The 19,985-nt window shown below is 47.7% G+C and overlaps 1 long non-coding RNA gene across 1 annotated transcript; it reads left to right on the top strand.

Annotated features, from left to right (window-relative positions):
* Positions 1-1,284: 1,284 nt before the first annotated feature.
* On the top strand, positions 1,285-18,998 carry LOC117091925. Its single transcript, XR_004440572.1, has 3 exons — positions 1,285-1,640; positions 18,445-18,589; positions 18,685-18,998. It is a non-coding gene; the product is annotated as an uncharacterized LOC117091925 (long non-coding RNA).
* The last annotated feature ends 987 nt before the right edge of the window (positions 18,999-19,985 follow it).

Genomic DNA, 19,985 nt, shown 5'->3' with positions numbered 1-19,985 from the left:
GGTGGCTCATGCCTGTAATCCCAGCATTTTGGGAGGCCAAGGCAGGAGGATTGCTTGAGCCCAGGAGTTCAAGACCAGCCTGGGTAACACAGTGAGACCCCATTTCTGTTTTTTCTAATAAATAAAATAAAAATAATTTTAAAAATTAGCCAGGCATGGTGGTGCATGCCTGTAGTCTTAGCTACTTAGGAGGCTGAGGCAGGAGGATCACTTGAGCCCAGCAGGTCAAGGCTGCGGTGAGCCATGATCGTACCAGTGCACTCCAGCCTGGGCAATTAATCAACATTCCAAATGCATCCTCAGGGACAGTAAATCTCTCAAATGCTGCCTCTACAGGGGAAAAAACCCAAAGGTCCTTAATGATGACTCAGAGGGAAGGTTGAAAGATGCTTGTCCAACAGTTTGAGTTATATATCCGTCTATGCATTGGGGTTCACCAAGTATAAAAGCATCATTGCTATTACAGATATGAGGCACTCCAAGCCTGAGAGCCCTGAGGGTAGGGAGGTTACTCCAGGAGACCAGAAAGCAGGAAACATCCACACCCACAGTAACAGTAAGAATGACAACTGCAGACCAGACCAGCCCTCTGCTGTGATGCTGGAGAGATGAGACTCCGCTGTGATCCCTGGCTCAGGCCCTCATGCCAAGACAGCTGTCTCTAATCTGCCGGTGACAGCCCAGCCAGCCCATTCTACTCAGGGAAATCATCAGTGCTGAGGGAAATCATCTGGAACCATCTGGGTCTGGTTATTTTTTACAAGTAGCCAAAATCCTGGGAAACTGGTTTGTACAAACCACTAAATTTCCCTGGCTTATAAAATGGCAATAATCACAGTCTGGCTTCATAGAGCTATCGTGACAATTAAGTGGCTTCTGCAAATCAGGTACATGGAACCAGGATGGAATCCAGGTCTATGAGGTGCACATGAGGAAAGATTTTGAAATGAGCTCCAAAAGTCTTGGGATGCATGAAACCCTCATTATCTACACCTTCGTTTACAAATCAATGCTTAATGGAGCTAAAGGCAAATCTTCACTTTAAGATTAGAAAAGATTAAGATTAAAATTAAGAAAACATAAACATATAATGAAAAGATACATACATACATATATATATATTTTTTAAAACCCAAAACTGATAATGCAGTGACTAAGAGCAAATAATAAAATGACTAAGAGCAAATAATGTCAAAGCATTCACTTCTCATCAACCAGCAAATGTGAATGCCTTCAAAGCTTCCTGCCAACTTCCTCTACACAACCACACCCAAATGACAAATGCAGACACAACAGCTTCTTTGCTTGGCTACTCTCTCCTACTTCATTTCCGTTCTCCCCACTCCCTACACCCCCTACTCCCCGCCCCGCCAAATCCACCCCGGCCCCTGCTGCCAAAACCCTGTGCATCCTGAACCTGGGAGTGTCCTTTAAGGAAGCCACACAAGGGAGCTCCCTGAGGTCCTTCCCTAAATGGCCTCTGACTCTCCTACCTGGAAGCAGAGCCCAAGAACGTTGAGCTGATGAAGAGGACTCTGGGCTTGGCCATGTACGGGAAAGCAGCCTGTTGCATGGCAAGAGTGACGCCATCTTGAAGCAAAACCGCCACGATGATTGATGTTTGACCCCCACATAACAAGGTGCTCTTTTTTCTTTCTTTCTTTTTCTTGTTTTTGTTTTTGATTCACATGCAAAGTGTAAGCCAAGAGGCAGACTTGGCCCCAAGGTAGACAGTCCAGCGGGTGTGCAAAGCTGTTTCAGAACACAAACAGAGAAAACAGGAGTAAGAGCAGTGCAGGTTTTAGGAAAAGAGCCGATTTTAGTTGAAAAGCAGAGGAAACCCCAGACGTTGCACACTTTTTAGACCTTAGTCTCACCTCTCTTGCAAGACTTAGTGCCTCCAACTTGCTCAGTGCGGACCCTGAGGTCCTTCCCACCTGGTGAGCCACGGGGAAGCAGAGTAACTTATGACCAAAAGGAATTGTTCTGAGGGTTGGTTAGTAAGCAGGAAAGAAAAAGGGAGAGAGAGAAGAAAAACCATGCAGGGGGGTTGGATGCATGCAGGGGAAGAAGGCGAGGCATAGACATCCCTTCCATCCGAGTCACGTGGCATCAAATATGTTACCAGTGGAAAATGTCTGAGTTACCTGCCGCAAATCCGGACAGGTCTGCAGCAACCTCAATTTTTGCCTCCTCAGAAGAAAGAATTCAACTGAAGGGCATAAGGCAGAAAAAGAGACCAAGGCAAGTTTCAGAGCAAGGTTGGAAGCTTATTAAAAAGCTTTAGAACAGGCCAGGTGCGGTGACTCAGGCCTATAATCTCAATACTGGGAGGCCAAGGCAGGAGGATCATGAGGTCTGGAGTTTGAGACCAGCCTGGCCAACATGGTGAAACCCTGTCTCTACTAAAAATACAAAAAAAAATTAGCCGGGCATGGTGGCGGGCTCCTGTAATCCCAGCTACTCCAGAGGTTGAGGCAGGAGAATTGTTTGAACCTAGGAGGCGGAGGTTGCAGCCGAGACCACACCATTGCACTCCAACCTGGGCAACAAGAGCGAAACTAAGTCAAAAAAAAAAAAAAAAAAAAAGCTTTATAACAGTAAGGAAAGGAAAGTGCACTTGGAAGAGGGCCAAGTAGGCCACTTAAGAAACGAAGTGCCTGGGCCGGGCGCGGTGGCTCAAGCCTGTAATCCCAGCACTTTGGGAGGCCGAGACGGGCGAATCACAAGGTCAGGAGATCGAGACCATCCTGGCTAACACGGTGAAACCCCGTCTCTACTAAAGAATACAAAAAACTAGCCGGGCGAGGTGGCGGGCGCCTGTAGTCCCAGCTACTCGGGAGGCTGAGGCAGGAGAATGGCGTAAACCCAGGAGGCGGAGCTTGCAGTGAGCTGCGATCCGGCCATTGCACTCCAGCCTGGGCGACAGAGCGAGACTCCGTCTCAAAAAATAAAAAAATTAAAATTAAAATTAGAAAAAAAAATAGACATATGAGAAGGTACAGATGAGCCCAGAAGAACCATCCAGCCAAGCCCAGCCTAAATGGCCCACACACAAACTCAGAAGCTAAAAAATCATGCTACTGAGCTTTGGGGTGGTTTGTTACACAGCATTATTGTAACTAACCAATATAAGAAACCTGCAACTGCTCAGCCAAGTCCTAAAGCTAGCCTGCTTGGATTTGAAACCCATCTCCATTATCTGTCCACCGAGTGACTTAACCTCCCTGCACCTTAGATCTCTCCTCTATAAAATGAGATAAGACAGGTTTAACCCAACAAGATGGTTCCATCATTCAGGAGCTGACAGTTTTTGGGGTTCCTCTTGCTCTGTGTAAGAAAGAGACAACAATGACCAAGACAGACTGGGCATGGTGGCTTATGCCTGTAATCCCAGCACTTTGGGAGGCCAAGGTGGGAGGATTGATTGGGCCAAGGAGTTGGAGGCCAGCCTGGGCAACATAGCAAGACCCCATCTCTAAAAATAAAATAAAATAAGAACTCAGGAGGCGGAGGTTGCAGTGAGCCAAGATTGTGCCATTGCACTCCAGCCTGGGTGACAAAAGCAAAACTCCGTCTCAAAAAAAAAAAATTAAAAATTAGCCAGGGGTGGTAGCTCATGCCTATAGGTCCAGGACTTTGGGAGGCCAAGGTGGGAGGATCACCTAAGCCCAGGAGTTTGAGGCTGAAGTGAGCTATGATCACACTACTGCACTCCAGCCTGGGCAACAGAGCCCAGGTTTACACTGTCTGTAAAAAAACAAAACAGTGACTAAGAAAAAGTTCCACATGCATAAAAAGCAAACAGGTCTACAATATGAAGTCAGGTAGAGAGAAGAAAGTGCTCTGAAGAGAAGCACAGCTGACTAAAGGATGGAGGCTATGATGGGGAGAAGAGATACTGCTTTTGATAAGGTGGTAAAGGACACCCACCAAGAGGAGATGACATCCCAGTCATGTGTGAATGAGGAAGGCAAGGAAGCCACACAGAGACAGGGAGGGAGGCTTTCCCAGCAGAGGGAATGGTGGTGCCAAGGTGTAGAATGGGCCTGAGATTGGTGTGCGTGAGCAATAGAAAGAAGGCTGGCAAGAAGAGGCAAGTGGGAGAATGGCAGGAGGTGGCATCTAAGAGGCAGGCACAGATCAGAGTATGGGGATAATGGATTTCGGATTTTTTTGTTTGTTTGTTTATGTTTTTGTTTAGAGACAGAATCTTGCTCTGTCACCCAGGCTGGAGTGCAGTGGCACAATCTTGGCTCACTGCAACCTCCACCTCCTGGGTTCAAGTGATTCTCCTGCCTCAGCCTCCAGAGTATCTGGGATTACAGGCATGCACCACCACACCTGGCTAATTTTTTGTATTTTTAGTAGAGACAGGGTTTTGCCATATTGCCCAAGCTGATCTCAAACTCCTGAATGCAGGTGATCCACCCACCTCGGCCTCCCAAAGTGCTGGGATTACAGGGGTGAGCCACCATGTCCGGCCTTTTTTTTGTTTAAGCCAGGGTCTCACTCTATCACCCAGGCTGGAGTATAGTGGCACAATCATGGCTTACTGAAGTCTCAGCCTCCTGGGCTCAAGCTGTTCTCCTGCCTTAGCCTCCCAAGTAGCTGAGACTACAGGCAAAGGCCACTCCTAGCTTGGAGTGTGGATTTTATTGTGATTAAATGAGTTGTCCACCTAGATAACAGAGAGAGGCTCTCTAAAAGAAACAAAAATTGGTTGGGTGAGGTGGCTCACGTTGTAATCCTAGCACTTTGGGAGGCCGAGGCGGGTGGATCACTTGAGGTCAGGAGTTCGCGACCAGCCTGGCCAACATGGCAAAACCCCATCTCTACTAAAAATATAAAAATTAGTCAGTCATGGTGGCGGGTGCCTGTAATCCCCAGCTGCTTGGGAGGCTGAGGCAGGAGAATCACTTGAACCTGGCGGGTGGAGGTTACAGTGAGCCAAGATCATGCCACTTCACTCCAACCTGGGTGAAAGAGTGAAACTGCATCTCAAAAAAAAAAAAAAGTTTATTCAAGAACAGAGAATTGCAATGGGAATAGGAGTTTTATACATATTCAGGGAGGTAAAAGAAGACAAAGGTTTTTAAAGAAAAAAAATGGGGAGAATTACATAATGGTTTTGAAATAATCATCTTGGGCTAGAAAAATGAATCACAGTGATGCCAGTCTGGGGTTGGACAGGCAGTTGCTGGGCAAATGTCCTTGCAGAAGTATTTTTCTGTGTAAGTTTGCAATGGCCTTTGTGTGTGGTTGTGTTTTTTGCAGTTTTTTGGGATAGTTTTTGTGATCAGGCACACAAGTATGAGAACCCTGTCTCCATGGCTTTCCCTCGTTCTGTTGGTCAGAGCTTTTTTTTTCTTTTTCTTTTTCTTTTTTTTTTTTTAAACATGAATGACTCCATTTTGATTCTGACAACCTTCAAAAGTTCATATGTGCCTGGGTCATGGGGACTGCTCAGTAAATGCTAGCTTTCACTTTACTCTTGGAATTTTTACCTCCAAAATGCAGCATCTCCCTATTGCAGGGTCCTAAGAGGAAAAATCCCTGTAGAATGGAAGAGGAGACGCCAGGGAATCTTGACAAGGGAAACTTTCACGGTTGACTCTACATTTGAATATCTATAGCAGGATTGAGTCCGTGTATTATTTATGTGATTTTAAAAAGCCGGATGTGGTAGCTCACACCTGTAATTCCAGCACTTTGGGAGACTGAGGCAGGTGGATCACCTGAGGTCAGGAATTTGAGACCAGCCTGGTCAACATACAGTGAAACCCCGTCTCTACCACAAATGTAAAAATCAACCAGGCATAGTGGCGAACACTTGTGATCCCAGCTACTCAGGGGGCTGAGGCAGAAGAATCTCTTGAACCCAGAAGGCAGAGGTTGCAGTGAGCCAAGATCGAGTCACTACACTCTAGCCTGGTGACAGAGTGAGACTCTGTCTAACAACAAAAAAAAAAAACTAAAAATTAGCCAGGCATGGTGGTGCACACCTGTGGTCCCAGCTACTTAGAAAGCTGAGGCATGAGGATCACTTTAACCTGGGAGGTCAATGCTGCTGTGAGCTGCGATCACACCACTGCACTCCAGGCAGAGCGAGACCTCGTCTCACAAAAAAAGGAAAAAATAAAGATAATGTTAAATATATGTTAGTAGATAAATGTTCACAAAAATCAAGTAGGGAGGGGTCATCATTAGTGTTGAAGGAAATGAGGAAGAGATTAATGGGTGTCTTAGTCCATTCTCATACTGCTATAAAGATACTACCTGGCTGGGTAAGGTGGCTCACGCCTGTAATCCCTACACTTTGGGAGGCCGAGGTGGGTAGATCACCTGAGGTCAGGAGTTCAAGACCAGCGTGGCCAATATGATGAAAACCCATCTCTACTAAAAATACAAAAAAAAAAAAAAAAAAAAAAGCTGCCTGGTGCAGTGGCTCACGGCTGTAATCCCAGCACTTTGGGAGACCAGAGCAGGCGGATTACGAGGTCAGGAGATCAAGACCATCCTAGCTAACATGGTGAAACCCCGTCTCTACTAAAAACACAAAAAATTAGCCTGGCACGGTGGAAGGAGTCTGTAGTTCCAGCTACTTGGGAGGCTGAGGCAGGAGACGGAGCTTGCAGTGAGCCGAGATGGCGCCACTGCACTCCAGCCTGGGTGACAGAGCGACACTCCGTCACACACACAAAAAAAAACAGCCGGGCATGGTGGCAGGCACCTGTAATCCTAGCTACTGAGGAGGCTGAGGCAAGAGAATCGCTTGAACCCAGGAGGCAGAGGTTGCAGTGAGCCAAGATCGGGCCACTGCACTCCAGCCTGGGCAACAAGAGGGAAACTCTGTCTCAAAAAAAAAAAAAAATACTACCTGAGACTGGGTAATTTACAAACAAAAGAGGTTTAATTGACTCGCAGCTCTGCATTGCTGGGGCAGCCTCAGGAAACTTACAATCATGGTGGAAGGGGAAGCAAGCACCTTCAGCACAAGGCGGCAGCAGAAGAGACAGTGCAGGGGAAATGGCCACTTATAAACCATCAGATCTCATGAGAACTCCCTCACAATCATGAGAACCGCATGGGTGAACCACTCCCAAGATCGAATCACCTCCCACCAGGTGCCTCCCTCCACATGTGGGGATTACAATTTAAGATGAGGTCTAGGGGGACACAGAGCTAAACCGTATCACTGGGGTTAATATTTACAAATTGCTCTGTGAACCCCAAAAATCTGAGACAGGTCTCAGTTAATTCAGAAAGTTAATTAGGAGACCAAGGTTGAGGATGCATGCACATGACACAGCCTCAGGAGGTCCTAGTGACAGGGCACAGCTTGGTTTTATACATTTTAGGAAGACATGAGACATCAGTCAGTAGGTGTAAGATGTACATTGGTTCAATCCAGAAAGGTGGGACACCTCGAGGCGCAGGCAGGAAACTGGTAGCAAGGAGGGGGCTTCCAGGACATGGGTAGATAAGAGAGAAGTGATTGCATCCGTTTTTTTTGAAACGGAGTCTCACTCTGTCGTCACCCAGGCTGGAGTACAGTGGCACTATCTCAGCTCACTGCAACCTCCACCTCCTGGGTTCAAGCGATTCTCCTGCCACAGCCTCCCAAGTAGCTGGGATTCCAGGTGCACACCACCACACCCAGCTGATTTTTGTATGTTTTAGTAGGGCAAGGATTTCGCCATGTTGGCCAGACTGTCTTGAACTCCTGACCTCAGATGATCTGCCTTGCCTCGGCCTTCCAAAGTGCTGGGATTATAGGCACGAGCCACTGCGCCCGGCAGTTTGCATTCTTTTTTTTTTTTTTTTGAGACAGTGTCCCAGGCTGGAGTGTAGTGGCACAATCTCACCTCACTGCAACCTCTGCCTCCCGGGTTCAAGTGATTCTTCTGCCTCAGCCTCCCGAGTAACTGGGATTACCGGCGCCCACCACCACGCCTGGCTAATTTTTGCATTTTTAGTAGAGACGGGGGTTTCGCTATGTTGGCCAGGCTGGTTTGGAACCCCTGACCTCAGGTGATCCAATCACCTCGAACTCCCAAGGTGCTAGGATTACAAGCATAAGCCACCATGCGGGCAGCTGCATTCTTTGGAGTTTCTGATTAGCCTCTCCAAATGAGGCAATGAGATATGCATTTATCTCAGTGAGCAGAGGGGTGACTTTGAATAGAATGGGAGGCAGGTTCGCCCTAAGCTGTTCCCAGCTTGACTTTTCCCTTTAGCTTTGGTGATTTGGAGGCCCCAATATTTATTTTCCTTTCACAGCTCAGAACTGTGCTTGGTGCCATGAGTGTTTGTCCCGTAGCTGTTGGTAAATGCAGGATGGACACTGCAGGCAGAAGGAACAGCAAGTGCAAAGGTTCTGAGAAGGGAATGGGACTCTGTGGCTAAGGCTCATCCAGGAGACCCGCATGGCTGCAGTAGAGCAGGCAGTGGGTAGTGCAAGGAGGTGTGGTCAGCACAGTGGCCAGGGTCAGACCCTGCAGAGCCTGTGGGCATGCCAACGGCATAGTGCTTCCACTAAATGAGAAAAGAAGCCACTGGAGTGTTTCAAAAGTTAACAGTTCTTGGCTAGGCATGGTGGCTCTTGCCTGTAATCCCAACTCTTTGGGCGGCCAAGGCAGGAGAATTGCTTGAGCCCAGGAGTTCAAGACCAACCTGGGCAACAAAGTGAGACCTCGTCTCTACAAGAAATTAGCCAGGCATAGTGGTGCACACCGGTAGTCCCAGCTACTCTCCAGACTGAACTGGCAGGATTGCTTGATCCTGGGAGGTCAAGTCTGCAGTGAGCTATGATCACGTCACTGCACTCCAACCTGAGTGACAGAGTGAGACCCTGTTTCAAGAAAGTAAAAAGCTAATAATATTGTTAAATGAAATTTACCAGAGGTCACTAGTTTGGACCAACCTCCTGCACAAGACCCAACAGACCAAACCAAAATGGAGTCACTCGTGCCAACTTCCACATCACCAAGTGAAAACTGACTTGTTTATCTGACCTTCCAAGAAATCAGGAGACTGAAAGATAATAGCCAAGTCCCCAAGCAGGCCAGTTTTAGCCTGCACGATAAGAAAATCCCCTGTCCTTTAACCTTTACAAGGAAAGTAATTTTGAAGTGGCCAATCCACTTTTTCTTCTCTATTTCTGCAGTCTCTGCCCTTTCTGTCTATAAAACCAACTTCCTCTGCTTGACTCATCAGAACACTCATTTTATCTTTTATAATTTGGTGTTGCCTAATTCTAAAATCACAAATAAAAACCAGTTAAGATCTTTAAGCAGGCTGGGCACAGTGGCTCATGACTGTAATTCCGGCACTTTGAGAGGCCGAGGCAGGTGGATCACTTGAGGTCAGGAGTTCGAGACCAGCCTGGCCAACATGGTGAAACCCCGTCTTTACTAAAGATACAAAAATTAGCCAGACGTGGTAGTGCGTGCTTGTAATCCCAGCAACTTGGGAGGCTGAAGCAGGAGAGAATCTATAAGCAAATTTGTTGTGCTTTTGTCTTTTGGCAGTTCAAGGACTGAACACTTTCTTTTTTATTTTTTTTTGAGACGGAGTCTTGCTCTGTCACCAGGCTGGAGTGCAGTGGGGCAATCTCGGCTTACTGCAACCTCTACCTCCTGGGTTCAAGCAATTATCTTGCCTCAGCCTCCCGAGTGGCAGGGACTACAGGCACCCAGCACCGCGCATGGCTAATTTTTGTATTTTTATTAGAGATGGGGTTTCACCATGTTGGCCAGGCTGGTCTCGAAATCCTGACCTCGTGATCTGCCTGCCTCGGCCTCCCAAAATGCTGAGATTACAGGGTGAGCCACTGTGTCTGGCCGGACTAAGCACTTTCACCTTATGTTTTTCTATCTCCAAACTCATCCACAATCTCACCCAGCTTGGACTCACCCCTGGCAGTTCATCTCTGCCCTGACCTTGCTTTAGCAATGATCTTTCCTTTCATTCATCCCTTCTTTTGGGGCCTTTCCATGACTCTAGACTCTGAGGGTACAACAGTGAATAACGCAAACTCAGATCCTGCCCAGAACATTCCCTAACACACAGTAGGTGTTCATTAAAAGTTTTTAGAATGAATAAGAATCGTTTTTTTAAGTCCCTATTAACAAAAGAAAAAGTTGACATCCTTGATACGTGACCCTCCAATTTTGCCTTTGAAGCTTCCTGGTTCACAGTCTCCAAACTGGTTTACAGGACCAAGTCCCAACGCCAAGGTTCTTTCCCAAATGGGCCTGACCTAATTCCCCAGCCTCATCTCCCTGCTCCCTCCCAGGAAGCTGCACTCAGTTCCCGACACAAGGCAGGTTGGTTCAGGCCTCTGCACGTGCTCCTTGTTATTTAAGATCCTGTTCCTGGTCTTATCCATCACGACCTCTGAGAAGATGTCCTGGAAACCCAGACAGAGCTGTGTCACTGTCTCTGCTGCAGATTTAGCTGAATGTTGGTGCAAGTGCTTTTGCCAAATAGCGTTAGTACTTCCCGAGAGTCCACACAGGGCTGGAGGCTGATGCCTAGCCGACATTGCTGCTCCAAGCCGCCAGAGGGCGCATGGAAAACACCAATCTGACTTGCAGGGTGAGAATCCTACAGAAGCTCTAAGTTGCTCTTAGAATTAACAGTCAACGTGCCACTGTTTTTGTTTTGTTTGTTTGTTTTGAAGCAGGGTCTCCCTCTGTCACCCAGGCTAGAGTGCAGTGGCGCAATCTCGGCTCTCTGCAGCCTCGTCATCCTGGGCTCAAGTGAACCTCTCACCTTCTGACACAGAAAAGTTGACTTTCAGTGGTTCATTTTGTTAACCCATGTTCATGAGTTTCTTGTGATGTGCTAGTTTATTGCTAATATTTAGGATTCCTGTTGATCCTAATAAATTCCTAATTGTAGTTCTTGTTTCATCGGTTCACTATGAACCAGTGGATGATGTCTCACTCTTATCCCTGATGCACACTGGCACTTTTATATGAAGTGCCCTTGAGGACACTAGTGATGATGGTTGTCACTAAAGTGGTACTTGCATTCTGGATTATCTCACTGCACTTCAGCTTTCTAGGTGAGCACTCAGCCTCCCTAAAGCTGAGACCTCAGGTGCGTACCACTCAGCTAATTTCTGTAATTTTAGCAGAGATGGGGTCTCGCTATGTTGCCCAAACTGGGCAAACTCATAGGCTGAAGTGATCCTCCCACTTCAGCCTCGCATAGGGCTGGGATTACAGGCATGAGCCACCGCGCCCCAACAAGATGCCACTGTTTTTTGTTTGTTTGTTAAATAATAAGGAGCACATGCAGAGGCCTGAGCCAACCTGCCTTGTGTCGGCTTAGGGGGCTTTTTTTGTTTTTGAGGGGAGGGTTTTTTTTTTTTTTAGACGGAGTCTCACTCAGTCGCCCAGGCTGGAGTGCAGTGGCGCTATCTCGGCTCACTGCAAGCTCCGCCTCCCGGGTTCATGCCATTCTTCTGCCTCAGCCTCCCAAGTAGCTGGGACTACAGGTGCCCGCCACCGTGCCCGGCTAATTTTTTGTATTTTTAGTAGAGACGGGGTTTCACTGTGGTCTCGATCTCCTGACCTTGTGATCCACCCGCCTCGGCCTCCTAAAGTGCTAGGATTACAAGCGTGCACCACTATGCCTGGCTAATTTTTTTTGTATTTTTAGTAGAGATGGGTTTTCACCATGTTGGCCAGGCTGGTCTCGAACTCCTGACTTCAAGAGATCTGCCTGCCTTGGCCTTCCAAAGTACTGGGATTACAAGAGTAAGTCGCTGCGCCTGGCCAGTGCCACTGTTTTTGAGGTAGGAGGCTGGACTCAACTCCAGAGATAGGACTTGGGTATGGAACCAAACTGAGGACTAGCTAAGCAGTTTCCCATAATACATTCCCACCAGCGTGCCATGTCAGTTTACCGTTGTTGTGGCAACACCTGGGAGTTACTGCCCCTTTCCATGCCAATAACCCTACAAGCCAAAAGTCATTACCCCTTCCCTAGAAATTTCTGCGTAAACCACCCCTTAATCTATATGTAATTGAAAGTAAGTATCAGGCCGGGCACGCTGGCTCACGCCTGAAATCTCAGCATTTTGGGAGTCTGAGGCTGGCGGATCATCTGAGGTCAGGAGTTTGAGACTAGCCTGGCCAACATAGTGAAACCCCATCTCTACTAATAATATAAAAGTTAGCCAGGCATGGTGGAGCCCGCCTGTAATCCCAGCTACTCAGGAGGCTGAAATAGGAGAATTACTTGAACCTGGGAGGCGGAGGTTGCAGCGAGCCGAGATGGCGCCACTACACTCCAGCCTGGGTGACAGAGTGAGACTTTTGTCTGGAAAAAAAAAAAAAAATCTATTTACAAGGGTGGAAGCAGTGGGTAGAAAGATACAGGCAGTCCAAGGCAATCGCACATCAGGAAGGGAGCTGGGGAAATAAATACCCACCCTCCAGTTTCTTGCCAGTGTCTCCCCATTGGGCAAACCGATGCAGAAAGCTAGAGGTTCAAAAAGCCCATTGTGGTTCATGCTGATCCCAAGGTATGGTCAGACTCCCATGAGTATAGTGGGGCGAGGCGGAGAGTGGACCTGAAGAGGCAAACAAAAAATATCCAGCATAGGCCGGGCACAGCAGCTCACACCTGTAATTCCAGCACTTTGGGAGGCTGAGGCATGGAGATCGCTTGAGGCCAGGAGTTCAAGACCAGCCTGGAAAACATAATGAGACTACTCTCTACCAAAAAAAAATTGTTTTTAATTAGCCTGGCATGGTGGCGTGCACCTGTAATTCCAGTTATTTCCAAGGCTGAGGTGGGAGGATCGCTTGAGCCTAGGAGTTTGAGGCTGTAGTGAGCTATGATTATACCACTGCACTACAGCCTGGGCAACAGAGTGAGACCCTGCCTCAAAAAAAAAAGGTGGGGGAGGGGGGAAGAAAAGAAAAAAGAAAAAAATCCAGCATAGTGTTATATTTGTATTGTTATTGTATTTCTTATTGTGGCCCATGAGGCCCTTCAAGGTCTAGGCTTAACCTCTGCTTCCTCTTCCCACCCCACCCACTACACTCCTCTCTGAAACCCAGGGATTGACTGGGAAGGGATGGGAGAGAACCTTCTGGAATGATGGTGTTGCTCTGACTCAAGATAAGGATTCGGGTGGCAAGGGCCGCACATTTGTCAGAATTCCTCTAACAATGTGCTTAAGTTTTTTTTTTTTTTTTTTTTTTTTTTTTTTTTTTTTTTTTGAGACGGAGTCTCGCTCTTGCCCGGGCTGGAGTGCAGTGGCCGGATCTCAGCTCACTGCAAGCTCTGCCTCCCGGTTTACGCCATTCTCCTGCCTCAGCCTCCGGAGTAGCTGGGACTACAGGCGCCCGCCACCTCGCCCGGCAAGTTTTTTTTGTATTTTTTAGTAGAGACGGGGTTTCACCGTGTTAGCCAGGATGGTCTCGATCTCCTGACCTCGTGATCCGCCCGTCTCGGCCTCCCAAAGTGCTGGGATTACAGGCTTGAGCCACCGCGCCCGGCCGTGCTTAAGTTTTGTGCCTTTCAGCATATGTAAATTTTACCTGAAGAGGAAAAACTAAATAAATATGCATTTCAACTTACTTTGAAATGCATCGAAAAGGCAAGAAGGAGTGATGGATAGATGGATGGAAAGGTGGGTAAATACTTGATAAAGCAAGTTGAATAAGATGTTAATTAATTTAGATTCTAGGTGATGGGGCCAGGCGCAGTGGCTCGTGACTGTAATCCCAGCACTTTGGGAGGCCAAGGCAGGCAGATAGCTTGAGTACAGGAGTTTGAGACCAGCCTGGGCAACAGAGCGAAATCTACAAAAAAAAAAAAAAAAAAAATAGCCAGGCATGGTGGCGCACGCCCCTAGTCCCAACTGCTCAGGAGGCTGAGGTGGGAGGATCACCTGAGCCAGACAAGTCGAGGCTGAAGCAAGCCAAGATCGCACCACTGCACTCCAGCCTGGGCGATGGGAGTGAGACCCTGTGTCCAAAGATAAAACAAAAATAGAGCTGGGCATGGTGGCTCACCCCTGTAATTCCAGCATTTTGAGAGGCCAAGACAGGTGAATCACTTGAGGCCAGGAGTTCAAGACTAGCCTGGCCAACATGGTGAAACCCCATCTCTACTAAAAATACAAAAATTAGCCAGGCGTGGTGGTAAGCATCTGTAATCCCAGCTACTCAGGAGGCTGAGACAGGAGAATCGTTTGAACCTGGGAGGTGAAGTTTGCAGTGAGCCCAGATCACACCACTGCACTCCAGCCTGGGTGACAGAGTGTGACTCTTGTCTCAAAAATAATAATAATAATAAAAATAGAATCTAGGTGATGGGTATATATGAGTGTTCAGTGTAAGATTATTTTAACTTCTCTGTGTTCTAAGTTATTCATTTTAAACATCTGTGCAAAAGTAAAAATAAAAATTTGGGAAAGTGTTGAGTCAGCAGAGGAATTTAGATTGGATTGATTGGTTGGAGGAACCAAGAAGAAATGAATTGCTCTGGGACTTTCCACAGAAACCACAACCACTTCCCTGCAGCATAGAGCAGGCCTCCAGGAATGAACTGTGCCAGCTGTCAAGTCTCAGTTCTCAAGAAAGCCTGTCAGGAAAAAAGTGCAGAGAAGAGAAAGAGACAGCACCCTTGTTTCTCAGAAATCCTGTGATGAACAGATCTGCCTAACATCTGAAGTCATGCACTATTCATTTGAAAGACTGTTATTGAAACCCTCCTCGGCGCCCAGCCCTGAGCTGTGTGTGCGGCACTGACAATATGGCTCCAGCACTTCCCTTGGGAGACTCAAAGTCCAGGGGCAGAGACAGACACATCTTCCAGTGTTATGGTTTGGCTCCTTGTCCCCACCCAAATCTCATCTCGAATTGTAATCCCCATGTGTGAGGGAATGACCTGGTGGGAGGTGACTGGATCATGGGGGTGGTTTCCCCCATGCTGTTCTTGTGATAATGAGGGAGGTTTCACGAGATCCGATGGTTTAAAAGTAGCAATTTCCCTTGCACGCTCTATCTCTCTCTCTGTCTCTCTCTCTGTCTCTCTCTCTCTCTTACTCTGCTGCCACCTTGTAAGACATGCCTTACTTCCCCTTGACCTTCTGCCATAATTGTAAGTTTCCTGAGGCCTCCCCAGCCATGCAGAATTGTGAGTCAATTAAAGCTCTTTTCTGTCCAAGCGCATTGGCTCATACCTGTAATCCCAGCACTTTGGGAGTTCAAAGTGGGTAGATCACCTAAGGTCAGGAGTTCAAGACCAGCCTGGCCAACATGGTGAAACCCAGTCTCTCCTGAAAATGCAAAAATTAGCCAAGCATGGTGGCAGACACCTGTAACCCCTGCTACTTGGGAGACTGAGGCAGGAGAATCACTTCAACCCGGGAGGTGAAGGTTACACTGAGCCGAGATCTCCCCACTGCACTCCAGCCTGGGTGACAGAGTAAGACCCTATCTCAAAAAAAAAAAAGAAATTAAAGGCCTGGCATGATGGCTCATGACTGTAATCCCAACATTTTGGGAGGCTGAGGTGGGTGGATCACAAGGTCAGGAGTTCAAGACCAGCCTGACCAACATGGTGAAACCCTGTCTCTACTGAAAAATACAAAAATTAGCTGGGCATGGTGGCACACGCCTGTAATCCCAGCTACTCAGGAGGCTGACAGGAGAATCACTTGAACCTGGAAGGCACAGGTTGCAGTGAGTTGAGACTGTGCCACTGCACTCCCGTCTGGGCAACAGAGCAAGACTGTGTGTTAAAAAAAAATTAATTTAAAAAAATAAAAACCTCTTTTTTTTTATCAATCACCCAGCCTCAGGTAGTATCTTTATAGCAGTATGAGAATGGACCAATACACCCAGATAGCAACAATCCCAAGTGATCAAAACAATAAGGGGGAAAGCCCCAAATGAGGCATGTGACCCAGACTGGTGGTCAGGAAAGCTACCTGATGGAGAAGATATCCAAGCTGAGTCTTGAAGAAAGAGTAGGTGTCAGCCAGGTAGAGAGAGAGAGAGACAATGAAAAAGCATTCCAGGCAGAAGGAACAGCACCTGCAAAGGCCTGGGAGTGAGCAGAAGAGTTTGATGCTTGCAGTAAACTGAGAAGTTCAGTGTCATTGGAATGTGAAAGGAAGCAAAGGGTAGGGAGGGGTTAAAGGCAAGCATGCAGCAGTCACCAGTTCCTGTGTGGGCTTGTAAGCCATGGTAGGGCATTGGAATCTTACCGAGAGTGCTGGGGAGTCACAACAGGGTTACAATCAGTGGGAGGACTTCTCCAGTTTGCAAATGATTCCAATTGCAGAACAAGGGAAGGAGATAAGGGAACGTATCAGTCAGGATTGGCTAAGTTATGCTGTAGTGACAAACAGCTCCAGAATTCAGTGACTCAAAACAACAATGGTTGGCTAGGTGCAGTAACTCATACCTGGAATCCCAGAACTTTCAGAGGCCAAGGAGCGAGAACTGCTTGAGGCCAGGAGTTCAAGACCAGCCTGAGCAACCGAGTGAGATTCCATCTCTACAAAAAAAACTTTTAAAAATTACCTGGGCACGGTGGTGCACACCTGTAGTCCCATCTACTCAGAAGCCTGAAACAGGAGGATCTCTTGAGCCCAGGAGTTCAAGGTTACCATGAGCCATGATCGCACCACTGCTCTCCAGCCTGGATGACAAAGCAAGACCCCATCTCAAAAGAAAAATGAATAAATTTTAAAACTAAATTTTCTGACCAGGCACAGTGGTGCATGATTGTAATCCCAGCACTTTGGGAGGCCAAGGTGGGAGAATAATTTGAGCTCAGAAGCTCGAGACCAGCCCGGGTAACATAGCAAAACCCCATCTCTACATAAAAAAATACAAAAATTAGCCAGGTATGGTGGAACATGCCTGTAGTCCCAGCTACTCAGGAGGCTGGGGTGGGAGGATTGCTTGAGCCCAGGAGGTGGAGGCTGCAGTGAGCTGTGATTGCACCAGTGTACTCCAGCCTAGGTGACAGAACGAGAACCTGTCTCAAAAAGAAATTTTTTTTTTCTAGCAACCGCATTTTTTTTTAATTTAATTATTTTTGAGACAGAGTCTCGCTCTCTGGCCTCCCAAAGTGCTGGGATTACAAGCGTGAACCACTGCGCCCGGCTAGTTTTATTTTTATAATGCCCATAAAGCATCAGACTGTGTGAGCGCACCATCATAAGCATAACCAGTTCCCTCCTGATAAACATTTAGGTTACTCCTAATGTTTTGTTATTCCAAACACTACTGCAATTAACATCCTTGGGCAGACCTGACATCGGCCACAGGCGTCCATGTCGACGTGTAAGACATATTCCTGAGAGAAAAACCTGCCAAGTCAGAAGCGATCTGCATTTGTCATTTAGAGAGACGTTTCCAAATTGCACCCCAATTTCCCTCCCCTGCAACTGATTGACCGACCATTTCTCAAAAGGGCTTTTTGAGTTCTCTCTCTCTCTCTTGCTGTCTCTGTATTTTCTTAATGTTTGACAGCAAGAAGATAGTCATGTCTTGCTTACGTAATTAAAATTAAACAAGCCCTTCGTTAAAAACACAAACCCAGGAAGAAGAGAAACCAGCAAGGCCAGTTCAGGCAGATCCACCCTGTCCCTTGTCACACCTGCCTTGTCCCCCAGCAAGCCCTACCTGTGGCTGAAATCCATTTCTCACACATAGACCTCAGACATCAAACCTTGGAAAAAATACAGGAAAGAGATTTTGTAACTTTCCCCCTCTGTGACTTTTCATACGGCTAAATCCTCTCACTCTCTCTTCCCTTTCTTTCTCCTCCTCCTTTTTCTTCTTTCTCTCACTTCTGTTTTGGTGAGCTCTGTCATTAAAAACACTTTAAAGCCATGTCCAGCCTAATAAGTTATACAGAATGTGACTCTGTGTGTGTGTGTGTGTGTGTGTGTGTGTGTGTGAGAGAGAGAGAGAGAGAGAGTCTCACTCTGTCATCCAGGCTGGAGTGCAGTGGCACAATCACAGCTCACTGCAGCCTCCGCCTCCCAGGATCAAGCGATTCTCCTGCCTCAGCCTCCCAAGTAGCTGGGATTACCGGTGCGCGCCACCAAGCCTGGCTGAATTTTTTTTTTTTTTTTTTTTTTTGAGTTGGAGTCTCACTCTGTCACCTAGGTTGGAGTGTAGTGGCATGATCTCGGCTCACTGCAACCTCCGCCTCCCAGATTCAAGCGATTCTTCTGCCTCAGCCTCCTGAGTAACTGGGACTACAGAAGTGTGCCACCACGCCCAGCTAATTTTTGTATTTTTAGTTGAGACGGGTTTTCGCCATATTGGCCAGACTGGTCTCGAACTCCTGACCTCAGGTGATCTGCCCGCCTTGACCTCGGCCTCCCAAAGTGCTGGGATTACAGGCGTGAGCCACTACACCCAGCCAATTTTGGTGTATTTTTAGCAGAGACGGGGTTTCACCATCTTAGCCAGGCTGGTCTCGAACTCCTGACCTCAAGAGATCCACCCACCTCGGCCTCACAAAGTGCTGGGATTATGGATATGAGCCACCACACCTGGCCAGAATCTGGCAGTTTTAGCAGAAAGCAGAGGTAGGTGCTTAGAAGTAGAAACTAGATAAGCAAAACAATAATCGATTATATTTTAAACACATTAAGCTCTTCATTTATCTTCTTTTCCTCAACAGAAGCAAGTAGCTGTCTGGAAGGAGATTGGAGGGATTGTGGTTGGGGAGCGGGAGTCTCAGGGCCCCTAATGGGTTTCAGAGGCCAAGACAGGTAAGGATGTCATCCTCCCAAGAAGATGGGAAGGGTGGACAGTGACAGCTGCAAAAGATTGGTTACTTTCAGGGGGATGGATCCACTAAGTAAATAGATTACCAGCCCAGCCAACATAGCGAATCCCCATCTCTACTAAAAATACAAAAATTAGGTGGCTGTGGTGGCGGGCACCTGTAGTCCCAGCTACTCGAGAGGCTGAGGCAGGAGAATTGCTTGAACCCAGTGTTTGGACGAACGGAGGCAAGACGGCGCAGTTCCGAGTTCTTCACCGTCAACTTTCTCGCACCCGGGAAAGACACAGGTCGACTGCGCAGGCGCAACCTGACCTCCGACGGAGAAAAACCGGAACCCGCCTAGCCATGCCCACTGCCCGGCCCCCGACCCGCCTACGTCCCGCCCACTGCCCGCCCACTCCCAGGCCCAGGACATAAAAGCCACTCCCGACGGGCGCACTGCGTGCACTTCCTCAGCCCTCACACCTGTGCGGATTGTAGGAACTGCGCCCGAGAGCTCCACCTGGTGACTCCCCGGCCTCCCCTGCCGGAGACAGACGGACCTCACCCCTCCCCCACACCTTCTTTCCTGAAGCCGGGGGACCAAAAATAAATGTGCAGTTTTGCTCCTAGCCTTGCCTACTGGCTGGTCATTTAATACTCGCCCTGGTTTCCTGGAAAGCAAATCAGCTTCCAAGAAAGCAAATCAGCTTCCTGGTGATCCTAGAAAGCAAATCACCCAGGAGGCAGAAGTTGCAGTGAACCAAAATCACGCCACTGCACTCCAGCCTGGGCAACAGAGCGAGACTCCGTCTCAAAACAAACAAACAAACAAACAAAAACAAAAACATTAGAAGCCAGATTTTTTTTTTTTTTTTTTTTTTTTTTGAGACAGGGTCTCGCTCTGTCACCCAGGCTGGAGTGCAGTTCACCATCATGGTTCACTGGAACCTCGGACTCCAGGGCTAAAGCGATCCTCCCACCTCAGCACCCCCAAGTAGCTGGGACTACAGGCACGCACCACCACGCCCAGCTAATTTTTAGTGTATTTTTCGTAGAGACGAGGTTGCCCAGGATGGTCTCGAATTCCCGTACTCAGGGGATCCACCCACCTCAGCCTTCCAAAGTGCTGGGATTACAGGCGTGAGCCATCGTGCCCAGCCGAGTGGTAGAGATTTTAAGAGCTGGGGTGAGTGGAAGATTGTTGGTCATTC

This window comes from Trachypithecus francoisi, unplaced genomic scaffold (assembly GCF_009764315.1).
Source record: "Trachypithecus francoisi isolate TF-2019V2 unplaced genomic scaffold, Tfra_2.0 Lachesis_group12, whole genome shotgun sequence".
Taxonomy (NCBI): Eukaryota; Metazoa; Chordata; class Mammalia; order Primates; family Cercopithecidae; genus Trachypithecus; species Trachypithecus francoisi.
This window is presented reverse-complemented; position numbering and strand designations above follow the sequence as displayed.